Source organism: Crotalus tigris, unplaced genomic scaffold (genome assembly GCF_016545835.1).
Source record: "Crotalus tigris isolate CLP2741 ecotype Arizona unplaced genomic scaffold, ASM1654583v1 scf7180000024167.7108832, whole genome shotgun sequence".
Classification (NCBI taxonomy): Eukaryota; Metazoa; Chordata; class Lepidosauria; order Squamata; family Viperidae; genus Crotalus; species Crotalus tigris.
Genome location: NW_024100417.1, coordinates 1347845 through 1364168, shown reverse-complemented (window position 1 = coordinate 1364168; position 16324 = coordinate 1347845). Strand labels below are relative to the sequence as shown.

At 36.6% G+C, this 16324-nt stretch overlaps 2 protein-coding genes across 9 annotated transcripts in view; one reads left to right on the top strand and one right to left on the bottom strand.

Moving 5' to 3' along the window:
• The window catches only part of FKBP5 (FKBP prolyl isomerase 5), a 64428-nt gene extending 53732 nt beyond the window's left edge, over positions 1-10696 (bottom strand). For 2 of the 4 annotated variants that reach the window (XM_039323387.1, XM_039323386.1), the window contains exon 1: positions 10595-10696. The gene's annotated coding sequence lies outside the window, so the exon portion shown is untranslated. Of the gene's footprint in view, positions 1-7572; positions 7653-10594 lie in introns of those variants that run through there. The other 2 variants (XM_039323389.1, XM_039323388.1) reach the window with 2 other exon arrangements.
• A 575-nt stretch (positions 10697-11271) lies between these two features.
• Positions 11272-16324, top strand: part of LOC120299022 (armadillo repeat-containing protein 12-like) — a 63946-nt gene continuing 58893 nt past the window's right edge. For 2 of the 5 annotated variants that reach the window (XM_039323398.1, XM_039323396.1), the window contains exon 1: positions 11274-11403. The gene's annotated coding sequence lies outside the window, so the exon portion shown is untranslated. Of the gene's footprint in view, positions 11404-15221; positions 15377-16324 lie in introns of all 5 variants that reach the window. The other 3 variants (XM_039323392.1, XM_039323391.1, XM_039323402.1) reach the window with 3 other exon arrangements.

The following is a 16324-nucleotide window of genomic DNA, read 5'->3' as shown; positions in this document are numbered from 1 at the left end:
TAGGTCAATTTTATTTTTGCTAAAAAGGCAAAATAAGTTGCTTATGCCTGGCATAAGGAAATATCCAAGTACTGTGATAACACATATAATAACTTTTCCCCATAAAATTAATACATGCAGCATGTAGGGATATTTATTTATATAATACTATCAATATATGTATAATGGATATGAAGAGGGCAAAAAGTAAATAAATTAAAGCTGCAAGTACATCTTAGCTGCCTACTGTAGTTCTACTCTGCTCACAAAATGATTTATGATTATTTCAGAGTGGCTCAAAAGCTCAGCAATATACCTGCTGTCCAAGAAATGTTTGGCAAAACTTTATTTGTTTTGTATGTTACAAAATCCTTACCTTCAGGCAAATATCACATTTTAATCTTAAATACAAATAGCCAAGACATAAACAAACTAGTTAATTAAGAAAGGGCTCTCAATCTCTCATATATGCATGCACATATGACTAGCCCTAAATTATGAATAAAGCACATACGCTTGTTCCAGGGCATTGTGGGAGCAACTGGAAAAGCTAGCCCTGGCCAATACTGGGTACAGTGTAAAGAAAAGCCAGCTATCCAGAGGCATATATATATTGTCAATACATGTTTTAAATATGTTGTCTGCTACCTGAGTCAATTTTTGTGCCAGAATTCAACTGAAGTCAAATTTCTCTATGTTTTACATTACTTCTAAGTCATAAATGATAAATCAACATATGTTGCAGCTAGATATGCAATGGAATGGATTCATTTTTTAATTTAACTTCAATCTGAATGGCTTATGTTAGTTCTTAAATGAAACAGAAAAAAATGCTCTTTTCTTACTATTAATTGTTATATATGGGCTGAAGTCACTTTAAATTAAACATAAAGTCAAGCCAAGTCTTTGATCAATATACGAGCCATAAGTCACTATTTTAAACTGATTTACTGCCCTTAAAACGCTGTTTTAGTCACTGATTCTCATCTGTACAAAATCAAACCCAACATGCCATGTTCTGGGTTAGCTCAATGTATGAATCTGACCATAATGTTATATCGCACCAACAGTACCAGAGATCCTTAGTAAAATAAATTTTGAACATTTGCCAGGAACAATAATGCAGGTAAATGTCAAAATAGCCTCCAAATTTTACAAGACATTTTAGATTTTCTGTTGCACAACAAGAACAGCTCTTAAATGTAACAGAAATGCTCAACTATTATAGGGGGTAGAACAGCACATAGGTTAAAACAAAAATTATTATTCCTCAACAATAAGTGAAATTGGCAGGCATCCCTCAGATCCCAGCTGCTCATTCCAGTTTTATAAACATGTCAGCATGTAGCATTGTGAACCCTACTGGATAAAAGAAATAGAAACTCACCTGTCTGAGACAAATTGCAAATTGCATTATAGGACTTAAGTCCAAATCTTTATCAAGCTAATCATTCCCCAACTCAATTAGACACTATCATATAGATATGCCCCAATGGTCTCCAAGCAAAGGCTTAAGCAGTTGAAGCATGCCACTGACTGATCTGCATGGAAAAAGAATAGGAGAGTAGAGTTCCCAGCTCTGGAAGCAAAAGGATTGGAAGGCTCTAGAATTGTCAGATCACACCTCTAATTATCGAGGTTGATTTGGGAAACATACACAACACTTGTTGCAAACAGGCCAGGTGCACAGCAAATATGGCAGTTTCAAGAGATGATTGGTATGATCTGATGTATGAAATTAATATAGAAAACTGAAATGGAATTTCCATAACTCAAAGACACATAATCATGTCTCACATCATAGAAGCCTTAGAACACAGGTCAGCAACCCGCGGCTCCATAGCCGCATGTGGCTCTTTGAGCCTTCTCCTGCGGTTCCAGCCTCCTCCGCCATTTGCAGAGAGAGAGAGAGACAGAGACGGAGAGAGGCACTTGTGCTTCCCTTCTCTCTCTCTCTCTCTCTCTCTCTCTCTCTCTCTCTCTCTCTCTCTGTGTGTGTGTGTGTGTGTGTGTGTTTCTGTGTCTGTGTAAAAAAAGAGTGGCCTCATGCTGTTCTTGGACAAGCTGACAAGCTTATTGGGCGGGGCTCCTGCATTTGCTGCTGCTTCCTGCTGAATCGCAGCAAAGGCGGAGCCCTGCCAATAAGCGCATCAGCTTGTCTGAAAACAGCGTGAGGTCACTCTCTTTTTTATACACACACACAGAGGGGGGGAGCGCAACTGCCCCCCTCTCTTTCACTGAGTGGGGGAGGAGGACTGGCAGACCATGGGCAGGAGAGAGCCAGCCCAATAAGAATGTGTGTCAGCTTGTCGGAGAACAGCGTGCAGCCAGCTTGCCAGGTGAGCAGAAGATCAGAGAGAGGAGAGGGGGGGAGAGAGAGGGGAAGGGAGACAAAGAGAGGGAGAGAGGGAGAGAGGGAGAGAGAGAGAGAGAGAGAGAGAGAGAGAGAGAGAGAGAGAGAGAGAGAGAGAGAGAGAGAGAGAGAGAGAGAACTCATGCACAGCAGCCTCTATTTCTTTTTAATTTCCAAAATTTGGAAGAGTGGCAGCTCGCTGACAGACCAGAAAAATAAAATAAAAATAAAAAAGTGACTGTGCAGCTTGCCAGCCTTAGCCAGGTAATATGGATCTTCTCTTGGTTTCAGAAGAAATTACTTTGAACCAAGGAATGCCAAGTTTATTTCTTGCATTGCATTTAGTCACCTTATGACAAACTATGCCATCGCTGAAGTTCTTCACTGTTTGTGAAGTTCTTCACTGTCAGCTACTGGCACACTGTCAAAGGAAGCAAGCAAATTGGGAAAATGATTTGAGCTTGAAAGTCATGATTTAAAAAGTTTTAAATAATTTAAATAATTGAAGTCTAAGATAGTCTATAGTTTTGGTTATCATTCATAACCAAACAATGGTTTTTCCTTTTAAATATTCCTAAATGTCATTCTTCGGTGATCTCATAAGAATCAACAATGTACAGTATACATAGAGGGGTACCTTTAAATATCAAATTGCTGAACAGGTCAATTGTCATTTGTCATATGTTGAGAAAACTGTTAGCAATTAACTAACAATTTTACACACTGCATGAAGAAATCAACTATATAGCAGTTACACGAAGTGGCTGAAATCAGTGTATCAAATAGACTTTTATTGTGACATTATTGCTGATTAATTGGAGCAATGCAATTAAATGCAGTCTCTGGCCAAATTTCTTATTGAAACTAGGCATATTGATCTTAAAGGTTTATTAACCAAAAATTGAATTTCCAGATCTTTTACAGTTATTTTTGGCATTATAATCCATTATAAATGTTAAGTAATTCTTCCCACTTGTTTTTCCAATTTCCCTATCAGGTTTAGCAAGATTCACAACAATTTGGAATATAAATTGTCCTAGCTCCCCCAAGTGGCAATACTAATTTTTCAAAAATATTTGAAATAATGTTTTAAACAAAACATTTTTACTATTAATTCCCTAGAACAGTGGTGGCGAACCTATGGCATGCGTCGGCACACATGCCGTTGCCCCAGCCTCGTCTCCCCCCATGACCCCTTCACCAGCAGCCCCCCGAGTGTGGCCCATACAGAGCAGCGCAGCCAAGGACATGGCAGCCAGGCAGCGTAGACAAGACTCTGCCCTCACGCCCCATCCCACACAGTTGATGCTGCAGGGCACGGGCAGAGGGCGTGGCCACCATGGCGCTGCTGGACTGCCTGGGCAATCTGCAGCGGGCCCTGGAGGTGGTAAGTGGCCCTGCGGGCAGGCAGGGTAGGAGATGGGGTGGGAGCAGGGCAGGTGCTAGAGCAGGGGTGGGCCAGTTTTTGGGCACTCGGTCTCTAAAAGGTTCACTATCACTGCCCTAGAAGCTAGAAGCAGGGTGGCTGGAGACAGAGATGGAAATTATTACAAAATAAATTTCAATCACAGCACTACTTGTTTCTAGTCTGAATCACTGAAATAAGAATTTCTGCAATAATCTACTATATATATTTAAAGGATCAGGTGTGAGAAGACTGTGGAACTGAAATACTTCAATATCTTCATCTGTTGATAAAGCCAATTAATATAATATACAACACTGCCGTAGTTTTCTTGTAGTGCGTAAGATCAGTAATTTACTAAATAAAAGTCCAGAAGACTGGACTGGCAGTTACAGGGAGAAAACTGTGTATCAAAGATTAAAAATACTAAAAAAAAAACCCACAATACTAAAAATACTACAATTTACTGCTAAGTCATAGATATTCATAACTGGAGAACAAAGCAAATTACCCAACTGAGTTAGATGAGAAGAATTAGGACTTACTCAAGAGGTCTAAAAATACCTCTTAATTTAATTTTATTAATAGAATAAAGAGTTTCTCTCTCTCTCTCTCTCTCTCTCTCTCTCTCTCTCTCTCTCTCTCTCTCTCACACACACACACACACACACACACACACACACACCTTCTGTTCCATTCACTGGTTCTCAGAGTATTCAAGAAACAGCATTGGAAGACAATACATAATAGATAATCCATTTTCAATTTATATGTCACAATTTGAGGGGAGAGTAGTAGTTTCGCTATTCTTTATACTCTGTGCTGAAAAATGCTATATGCAGACATCACAGATCCCAGTCTCTTTAATAGAACTTACTTTTAGCATTTATTCTTAATTCACATTTACAAAATTTTATGCAAAATACTGCCATGTAGAGAAAATATATTTTCTTGGATAGTAAATTCTAAATCTCTGCTGTATATGTTGGTGAGTAGTTCAAGCAATTAGCATGCACATTTCTTTAAGAAATTTAAAATAATAGTATGTGAAGGATTGAAACCTCTTATTTTTATTACAATTCTGTAATCATTATATCAGTGTAAATTGATAACATTGTAATAAATTCTGACTATCTCAGTTGGGAATGAATGAGAAAATATAAAGTTTTATATTTGGAAATAAGACAGATCTGTGATCTTATCCTTATTACCTTATAATACTCCTGTTCTTAGCCTGCCATGCTCATCAATATTTTCTTGTACTAAGTAATTGACACAAGGATGGAAGTAACCATCACTTTTTTTTTAATTTTCCACCTTTATATGTCACTTTTTCTTTGATCTATAGGTCTATAGATTAAAAGCAGTTTAGTAAAACTATTTTTATTCATTTGTCTGAACAACACAAAATTAACATGCAGAATTAAACTATACTGTTTAGAAACTCCTATAATATTCTTTAGTATGTAAATATCAAAGTATTTCTATCAAAACTAGTAACAAATGCACAAATTGGCCTTTAAACATTTGCAGCTAATTAACTCATATGCATTTTATTTTATTACACAGAATAATACTGATACTCATTGCAGTACGATTTATGACAGCATTTCTCTTAATCTCATTTTCAAAGATTTATTAGTGAGCCACCAAAGCTGAAACATTGAAGGGTTCTTGTTTGGGAGCTCAATTATATGACTTATTTTATGTCACTAACCAAAGAGACTTTGGAAACTATCCATTTATAAAATCAATTTGCCTACTATTAGCAAACTCTAAAAGTCCGATATTCTACATTTTACAGACCCAAAAATTAACTTGGGTTAATTAATTAAAAATTCAATAATTATATATCAAAATCAATTATAGACATTTTATTTTATAAATACATTATTTAAAAATAACACTAAAATATCTAAATTTTCACAGCTACTACCTTAAAAAAACACCATAACTAGATATCAAGTCAGATGCAGACTTTTGTGAAACTGATAAAATATTTGTATCACTTGCAAACAGTCTGAAATTATAAAGAAAAAACAATCCTTAAATAAGTGCAAGGCTCCTACCACAGGTCTTGGTATTGCATAGACAGACATTTAGAGGTATATTTCATTATTCATACTTAATTCTACAGCGATATCAGGAATATTTATTGTATGAAGTATGAAGAGATCATACCCATACTGCATTTTACTATTTCTGCAATAATTGTCTTATAGTTAGTTCATAAATGGAACTAGAGGTGACAGTGAAACAATTCTTACTAGACATGGGACTTACAATAAAATAAACACCATATCCAAAATTAAGAAGCTTAAAATGTAAGTCTTACCAATGTAAGACTTATGCAGTTGCATGGAAAGGCAAGGAAATGCCCAAAGACTACCAAGAGATTCATTTTCTAGCATACAGAAAATACAAACCATTTTTAAATTAAAAAATCATGATGAATGAGTATTATAGACTTAGATACCAGCATCAATGAGTAGCAACATATTCTATTCCAGGTACAATTCTGCTCTGGAATCTGATACAGTTCCATTATAGGATCCAGGAGGTGCCCCATTTGCCATATATTGTAGAAAATAAGATACCCTGGAAAAATTTATAAAGTTCATTCTTGTAGAAAATCCTGTTGTATAAAAAATTATTCTTGACTTGTAGTGAACATGTATTCATGACAATGTGCAACATCATTTGAAAGATTTTTAGATGTCTCATTCACAAACCGAAGTTCCAGACTAGGATTCAATTGTAGATTCCATGAAATAAAACAGTTAAGAATAAATTTCATCTTCACTTATAATGCTAGAGGACAGTTCATACTAGAGCAAATGTCTGCCTGAACTGTAGGTTTATAAGAGTTATTTTCCTTCCACAACAAGCCTACTTGAGTCATTACTTTTTTAAAAATGAAAAAGTTATATTCATCAAATCTAATGAACTGTTCCACACATCATTCTATTCCATAATTCACAGCAGTTAATTAACATTAGCATGCTATGCTACCTTTTATAGTTTAATAAACAATGGTTAAACAAAACATGGTTTAGGATATCCATGGTTAAACAAAACATGGTTTAGGATATCCAACCCTTTTTGAATGGCATTAGCAATCCACATTAAGGTTTCTTAAACCTTTCTAAAGAACATTTGCGAAGCTTACTACAGTACTATCAAACACACTTTTCTTAATACTTTTTCCTTAATTTGGTTATATTGGGAATAATTTTCAATTTTTCTTATTCTAGTCTTTGTCATATGAATATTAATGAATACTGACAATACAATAACAAAAATAATTTATTAAATTTGTTTGACAGAGATATAAATGTATTCTCATCTAATAGATTCTTAAACATAAAAACAGAGCCAAATCATGTTTTGGTTTCCGTGGTTTTGTTGCTATTGTTAAATCATTAAAAGCATCAAATCCAAGATAATAAACCTATTCTATTTCTTTACAATGGAAACTAATGGCATGTTGAAGACTCCAAATATATTTAAGTAAAAGCACTTATAATATGAGATTTTATTTCATGAAGCAAACTTTGATCCCTGTTATTCTTCAAGATGATATAACTGGTATGAGAGGTATTGTTCCTTGGCCCTTATTAATTTAAGTATTTTTAAGGGAAAACATTCCAGAATACAAATAATTAAATGTATAGGAATTGGGGAGAGAATCAAACAAAATCGGCACTGGAAAAGATTCTAGAAGCTGCCCATAACTAAAAGAAATGCTGCATGATTACTTGGGAAGGACATTTAAAAAGATGTGTTAAGCTTGGTAATGAGACAGCACCTAAATAAACAAAGTATTAAGTCTCACCAGCCAAACTATCAGCAACTATCCAGACAGGGATTTAAGAGACCATAAATCAGATACAGTACACCTTGTGCCTCCTGAAGCTAAAAGAGGACAAAAGAGGAGATCAAAAGCACTATAATTACAGTTAAGTACAATTAGATGTCAGATTCATGTGAGATAAACAAACAAACAAATAAAATGTTGCAGACTATCAGTCTAAAAACTATAGCCTTTTAATCTAGACTTTCACCTACATTGTGCTATTCACTTCTGAACTTTTACTACAGGGGAAGAACTTATTGAGTTATATAGTTTTTTTATTTCATCTGAGTAGATGGGATTCTTCTCAACATTTTTTTTTTTTTTGTATTGCTGAGGTAGAAGAATAATGGCTACTATAATATGCAGAATGAGACAAGAGTGATGTTTGTAGGTTTACATAAATCCTAAATCTCTTTAGTACAATATTACGAGTTCTCATGTCTACACAAAGATTCTGATGGTTCAGTCATTAAATATGATTTAAATGAGTAAATTCACCTGTAGTTTGCTAAACAGAATAAACATAAATTTAAACGATTTTTCCTATATATAATGCCTTAGGCAGAAAGCAAACCCAATGAAATGCCCATAAACCAAGTTTTAAAATAAATTACAAGAAAATATTTTTCAAATTTTAAACACTTTGTTGACTAATTTGTGAAATTCCTATTACTCTAAACTGCAGTCCTTATTAATACAATACTCAAGCAGTATTCAGAAGAGGAATATAAAGTTTAGTGGAAAAGAACTGAAAGCACTTATTCTCACAACCTTAAGTTTCCCTTCATACTCTGGGTTTTTGCAACCATCTTTGCTATGTATGTAGGCATTCTTGAAAAGTGGTACTATGCAACATGAAAACTATAAGGAAGTTATGCTTAAAGGGTCTCAATCCTCCCAAATAGATTTTTCATTCAAAATTCTGCATCAACAAATTTCTACCTTTCAGCTGGTTCTAGTAATGAACGTTTAATTTTGCAAAACAAAAGTACTCTTTAAGTGCAACTGTAACCCATATGAAGGCTGCAGAAAAACTTTTGGTATTTTAAACAAACCTGAAATACGTATTTTATCAAAGAATCCATTTGGTATAGTGATTAAGACGTTGGACTGGAAACTGGGACATTATGGATTCTCGTCTTCCCTTAGGCATGAAGGGTTTTGGATAAATCATTTTTTCTCACCCCAACTCATTTCACAGGTTGTTTGTTGTGTTGGGGAAAATAGGTGGGGCAAGAAACACTATGTACACTGACTAGAATTGTAGAATATAAGGGCAGTATATAAATCTAATAAATAATTCTACTTTTACTGCTACTTTTTGACAAATGAACATTTTATTATGGTGTCTTTACCAATGAATAAGAGGGGGAAAATAAAAGTATTTGGTTGCTAAATCTTATTACAGACATTATGGTATTTTTAACCATTGTAATTAGTTATCACATAATTGTTCATGGCCCAGAGTCACTGTATCAAGAGGGATGGCCATATGAATCTAAACAAACAAACAAAATATAGACCTGTTTTCATGGTTCAGGCATAAATTTGGCAGCAGTTTCTCATGCATAGCCCTATTTAAAATAAATAGGAACTACTAAGAGGACAATCGTGTTTTCACCCTAATTTTTTAGGGTTGCTTCTTGCTAATAAGCTCAATGGAACTTGTATCAAAAACTTTTTGATCATGGGATTCATTATTTTGTTCTTTTACACGTCAGGACATTTTAGGAAGGTTCTGACAAATACTTTCTTTGGAAAGCATATAAGCTTGGGACAATACTCTCTTTGTCTCTCTATCTGATAACAAAGTTTTCCATTGATTTTTGTCAATTGAGACCAACATTTATAGGAACACACTTCTTCTCATTTAAATATGCTTGGCTATTTAGAATGAAAATGATAAATCTGCACAAATTGTTGCCCAGACTTCATTCTCAACCTATAAAAACAAGCACAAAAAAAACAACCCCAAGAAGTACAAAGGCAGGAGTCTGCCAGGTAAATTGAAAATTCTGAGAACTTGGGGACAACATCTCTTTAGCAGAGAGTGGTTCAGAAGAAAACTAACTCACTGTCTCTATGAAGCCTTTCCTCTAGTCTTTATGTTTAACTTGGGCTGGCAGTCTAGTTCCAAACCAGCCCAAAGCTATGATAGAAGGAAATAAGATGAGAGTTTAAATCTCTCTTCCCCTCCTCAGCCCAGGATTCCAAATTATCCTTGCACAATTAGAGAAAGGGGAGAGTGGCAACAAAAAGACCTTTTCCCTTCTTTCTGGTTGTGTGCTACGGTAGTAACATTTACTGCCACAACTGTGTTATTTATAAAATGGACCATACAATCTAGGCTGCAAACGCAAGGTGTGTCAACATCCCCAGAAGCCGCGACTGCTCCGGAGTTGCTGCTGGGAGCAAACTGGATCTTCATTCGCGCCTTCTCCCTTTTCTCTCTCTCTCTCTCTTTCTGTCTCTGTCTCTCTCTATTCCCGCCCTTCCTATAGACCAGACGCAGCATTTGCAATCATTCTTAGGCCGGCTTCCATGTCAAACTGATGGTGAGGGGCGTGTTATTTCTCGTTTTCTTTTCGTGTTGAACTACAAATGTTCTTTTAAAACCAGACCCATTCCGTTCAGTCTCTGGCAAAGAAACAGAAAGCTTGGCCCAGGAACTGGTCCTGGAAAGCAGCGGCGGGAGGGGGGGGGGAATGAGTGGCGGTTGTTACCAGGATGAGAGCAAGTCGCCACAAAGCAGCAAACAAGAGCCCGAGCTGCTGAGATTTCCCTGCAGGAAAGAGACTGAAAGAGGCCTCTCCAATGGGGCAGAGGGAAAAGATAGGGGGCCGAAAGGTAGCTGCAAAGCTCCCCGTGCACAGACTGATGAGGCTGGAGTCTCCCCGGCCAAGAAACCTCTCCGCTTTCTGAGGAGACGAGGCACTGGCAGGGCGCCTTTTTCTCTTCACAAAGCCAAGACGCCCCCAACCCGAGAGTCAATGCCGGGTACCTGCCCTTGCCGCCGTCCGCTCCGGCTCCACCACCACCGCCGCCGCGTTACCCAACCAGGAATGACACGAGCTACCGGCGCTGGCCGCGAGTCCCCTTCGTGAAAACCCACCTTCTCGTGCCTACTGGCCCTGGTGCTTGCCAATCAATAGCCACGGCACCTATAGCGCTTTCTCATTGGCCACGTCTCCCTTCCCGTATGTAAATAACTCCTCCTTCCAATTGACAATTAACCTCCCGAGAGGAGTCCGAAGTCTCGAGTTCCCAGCCCCCCTCCCTTGCTTCTGCGAAAATAATTTTTTAAAAATAAATTGAGTAACGCAGAATAAAATCCCAGGCATTAAGTCTCCACCCGATGAACTCCATTACTTAGCTCAAGTGGCAATAGCATATCTACCCCTTCCCCCAACGCAATTTTCAGGGATGCCCTGGATGGGCAGCATCTTTAATTGAATGCTGTACAAATCCCACAGGAGGCTGCGTTCTGATTCTTGTTATTGTTATTTTTCCCCGATTTGTTCTCTTGTTGTTCCTCTTGTAAGTCCTTTAGCCTGGGGATGGGTGGGTAGACGCTACCCGTTAAGCAATGTAGCGTAAACGTTATTTACGCAAACCCTATTCTGATGTTTATTTAAAAGGCAGGTAGAGGGCAGACTGCGGGGACAAATTCCCGCCGAAGATCACAGGAGACTGTTTTGGCCAGGGTGTAATTTGATCTTGTATGTACTATCCCCACTCGACCCAGGTTTAACTTTCTCAGCACCCTCTCGTGATAAAAGGAGAGGTGTTTTCCAACGCTCTGTGTGGAAGGTAAGAGGAACTTGTAAAACCATCTTGCAAAAACGTGGCCCCGAAGAGTTCGTTTTTCCAAAAATAGCCGTCCTATTTTACCGAGCCGTACGAGTACGATAGATGATCCCGTTCCTACGAGTTCTTGGCTAAAATCGTGGCTAGGAAAGAGATCGTTCTTAAATAGGTGCCTGCGGAGAAAGGCTACTCGAGTAAAGTCTACCCTCAGGCAAATTGCAAAGGTTCATTCAACTTGGAATATTCAATAAATCCTGCTTGAAACCTACGGTTTAAAATGAAGATAGGCTTTCCTCTCTAGCTGTATACCTGGCTCAAGCACCCGTAGATGGAGCTATCACGTTTGGGTTTTTCCTTACTAGTACCACGATCACTGATCGTGCATGTTTCTGTTTTTCTGAAAACGTCCATAATATTATGAAATCTCGACCCTTTCTCCTGGCCAAGATTCTTTCGCAGGAGACCATTTTATTCAATCCAGCCTCTCTTTCTTGCCCTCTCCCCCCCCTGCCCCCGCCCTCCAATATTTGTGATCAGAGCTAGAAAAAGAAGAAGAGAGGTCAACAACGGTGGCTGGTTTCTCCCCTGGAAAAGAGGCTCGGATGGAACTAAGCTAATCAGTGATCTAGGATGCGGGAGGTTATTTTGTCAGTAGCTCTAGAAAGTTGGGCTGAAGTATGTGGGAATAGCTGAGGACTATTATGGAAGCTGACTTTTTGAAAACCTACACATTTCTCCATCAGTACAGAGAATTAAAAGTGAAAAATTGCCCACTTCCCAAGTAAATGAAAGTAAGCATGAAGTCAAGGCATAATTTCACCATGGCCTGATCACTCAGCAACCCCCCCCCTCCATCCAAAAAAAACCCTGCCATCAACTCACCCTCTATGTCTCCATATTATGGTTTTAATTGCATTTCAATATTTGTTCATTTTGCAGGCAATAACAAGGGAGGAGGACAGTGTTAATGTTATGGAATCTTTATTTTTTTCAATTTTGTGAGGTGAAGATAAGGACTGGCAGCATACTCTGAACAACATCTTCTTTAATTTATATTTTGTGTGTGTGGTCAGGTCTGTAAGGGGGAAACATGTAAGAATTATATATTCAAGATAATATATATGATAGTATATTGCTTAAAAAGTAACTCAAATGTTTAAAAAAGAATGACAGGACAATTACAGAGATGGCAAATTTCTACTTTTATTCTTAAATATAAAGGGGACATTGCCTAATTTTGAGGGGGGGTAATTTTCTTTTTAAATTAGATGAGGCTTCACTTTTCTCTGATGTTCTTCATGCTTTTGGATTACAATTAATACTGATGGGAGTTGCAGTCTGTGCCTCTGGTGATATATAAAGGATCACTCTTGGAAAAGAGAAAGTGAGAGAAAAGTAAGAATGCTTGTAACATAGTCAGAAAAAGAGGAAGGAATTACTCAGAAGCCTGCCATACTCCTCAATGGCCTCATCATGTCATCTGCCACTTGTGTTTTTGTTATGTTAATAATAGATCTTATAAAATAAAGGAGAACATTAATAATTAACACATATTGTCCAATGTATCAGAAGAACCTTTTTAATTTAGCCAAGGATTTTTAATAGATGAGTGTAACTGCCTACAAGCCAACTATTGCAGTCTTTTTTCAAATATTCTGCTGACTACTCTATGAACTATTTAGTTGAGCCCAGAAAAGTCATATTAAGAGAAGACTGGTTCAAATCAGTGTGTTAAGTTAGTCATAACTTAAGTCCCATTAATTTAAATGGGTATGTGATAAATATGTCTAAACATTAATTCACTGTATTTTTATCACCCCTTAGCAACCAGAGATAATGAAACTAGCTTTCAGTTTGAATAACTATAGTACTAATGTTCATGAACATGCAGGTTTCATTAGCAATGCACTTGCTAAGTTTGTAATGTCTGCTATGCAGCATAAAATGTTCATATGCACAGTTTTTGTAAAAACAGTTTACAGGACCATTTACTATTGCTGGTTTAAAAGCTTGAGTTGGATATGTGGTATAATAATGGATGATTGTTTTGTTATCACTCAGCTTGCTACTTAATATAAGTTTCAGTATGCTGAAGCCAAAAATCAGCTTTCTAAATTCTGCACAGACATACTGAAACTATATTTATAGCATATCATTTTGCTTTAACCAGTATCTATCCAATTTATGCATCTATTATTTACTTGCTGCCAGATGCAAAAGTAGCTAAGAGAAGAAACAGAAATCAGGTTTTCCCTAAAGACTGTAGATAGTCTGGTATGTCATGATTAGCTACTAGATTGAACAGAATTCCAGGCATTTTAACCGTATCCCAAAAATTGCAGTGTTCACTTTCAAGAAGTACTTCTTAAAGCTTCTATAACCAAAAACCCCCCAGATGCATTGGGACTGTAACTCCCAGATACCCAATTCTAAGAGCTGCAAGAGTCACTTGTGTGGAGTATGCCAGATTTGAGAGACAATCATTCATGCTAAAAGGAGGCAGGCAATATCCATTTAAATTGGGAAGGTACTCTGGGTTATCTAAAGAATAGTACAGGATACTAGCTCTTCGCCTAAGAATGTCTAACAGAGAGTGACTAAAATAAAATCTGTTTAATCTGCATAATTTATGAACATTACAAAATTCTTCCTTTTGTGTCGCAGATTGTGGCTTACTCTGTTTCAAAAACTTTTGGTAAAGAAGAGTCATTTCATAGCAGCATGTTAGGAACTATAAAGCATTGAATAGCTATTTTTTATTTATTTTATTTTGTATCTCTCCTTTATTATTTATATAAATAACTCAAAGTAGGGAACATACCTAATCCTCCTAGTTTCCTCACAAAACAGCTCTGCGAGGTGAGTTGGGCTGAAAGAGAGTGATTGGCTCAAGTCACCTAGCCAGCTTTTTTTGAGTAGTTTCTTCAAGTTTTATTGGTCTACTTTTGCTTTCCTAGGATATTTAACCCAGTCTTGTCTATCCCAGTTCTATTATAAACATATCAATAAACAAAAAAAGTACAACTAGCGATATACAAGTGTAGCTTGGAGTTCTAGGCAAGAGTTAATCCTAAAACACATATTTTCTGCTTTCAAGGATTATGTCAAGATACTGGATCATTTCTCAGTTCCTAACCTTGATTTGATGTTCTAAGTGCCTCTGAAGTAATTTCTTCTAGTTCATGGTGTTTAGGAACAGAAAACACAGTCATACTATATAATATTGACCTTAGGACAGAATAGTGAATAATGGAAAAGAGAATTGCATATATTTCAGTTTCTAATCTAAAATGCTATCTCTAACATCAGTATTGTGAGGTCCCAACATTCATTTCATCAGAAGCAACTTATAACACAACAGAAGTTATGTTAGTATTTTATTAAACTACTTTATCATGATTCCTGAATCATTTTCCTGATCAGTCATTACTAGGAAAGTCCCCATTCATGTGAATAAGTCTGTGGGGGTGGGGGGTGGGTGAGCATTTAAAACCAGTATCTATCAGTTTCATTTTTATAACATCAAACTGAATTTGATATTATTATGACCCATTTACCCTATTTTATGGAAATATTTTGGAGTTTTTCACAATCATGTTTTGATTTTATTGTATAAAGAATTTGATATCATTTGCAAATTTGTCCATTTTAGTACTGATGCTTAACTCTAGATCAGACATAAAGGAGCTGAAAGATATGGGTATATTTTATGATGCTGATACTGAGTCAGAATATTGATTTCCGAAGTGGGGAGCACTTTTCACATCTCTTCAATATGAAAATTGTCCATTCCTGCTCTCTATTTTCTTTTCTTTAACTAGTTGCTAATCCATGAGGATACTACTCTCTTCGGTAAAGGGCTTCATCAGAGGCTTAGATGTTTCAACAGAAGAGAATATAGCTCAGCGTTGAACTTTGGAGTTCTTGGAGCTCTCTGAGTTTCTTTTTGCTTGCAGACATTTCATTATCCAACTAGGTAACATCATCAGTGCAAATCAAAATATGTCAGATGGATCAATGCTATTAGTATGCTACATCTTCTCCCCCTGCTCCTCTTCCTGCCAAAACCTCTTTCAATCTTCGGCTCCAGTTCTATTAACTTCTTTCCCGGAAATATTGCTCTTGCTTTCCCTCTAGTCTTTGTCCCCTCTCTTCAGATCTTCTGAAGTACTTCACCTACAACTGTTCTCTTTTTCTATCCCTTTGGATACCCTAGCCTTACAAATATACAAAACCATGGTTTTATTTATAGTAAGATATTGTACATAATTAAATATTTACTGTAAATTATTGCTCTTGTTACTGTAAATTATTGTTACTGTAAATTATTGCTCTTGATCCTATAACCCCTTTGATCAGTATTCCTGGTTAAGAGGTTATTCAGTCTTTCCTTCTGTCTTTCAGTATTGGCAATACTCTATGACTCTGGGTCTAGTATTTCTTGAGAGTTCAGCACAACAAAAACTAGTATGTTTTTACTGCAGAAGTATACCTTATCTAGGAAAAATCATTCCCATAAAGGTCCTGAGTATGAGAATTAAAAAAAAATCTATCTCAGGTCTCTTCATGCTGATTTCTTACAATGTAAAAACACAATTAAGTTTCTTTTGTCCCATTTGAACCTACATGTTCAGGGTTTTTAAATATTTTTTGCACAGCATTCTTAACTTTAAAACCAAAATGCTTATAAATTTGTAAAATGGTAGCTTCTTAAATCTGAAACAGGTTTTTCTAGAAATTTGAAGTTGCTTGTTCAGCAGCCATTGAACACATCGAAATAGGATTGGAAATATGGCTAGAAGGGATGATACATGACAATATATTGCTCCTCACATGGATATTTTATACAAAAAATAAAAATAATGCTGTTCTCGTTTTAAAAAATTAAAATATTTAATAGTCAGCTCCATGACTAGTTTACAGA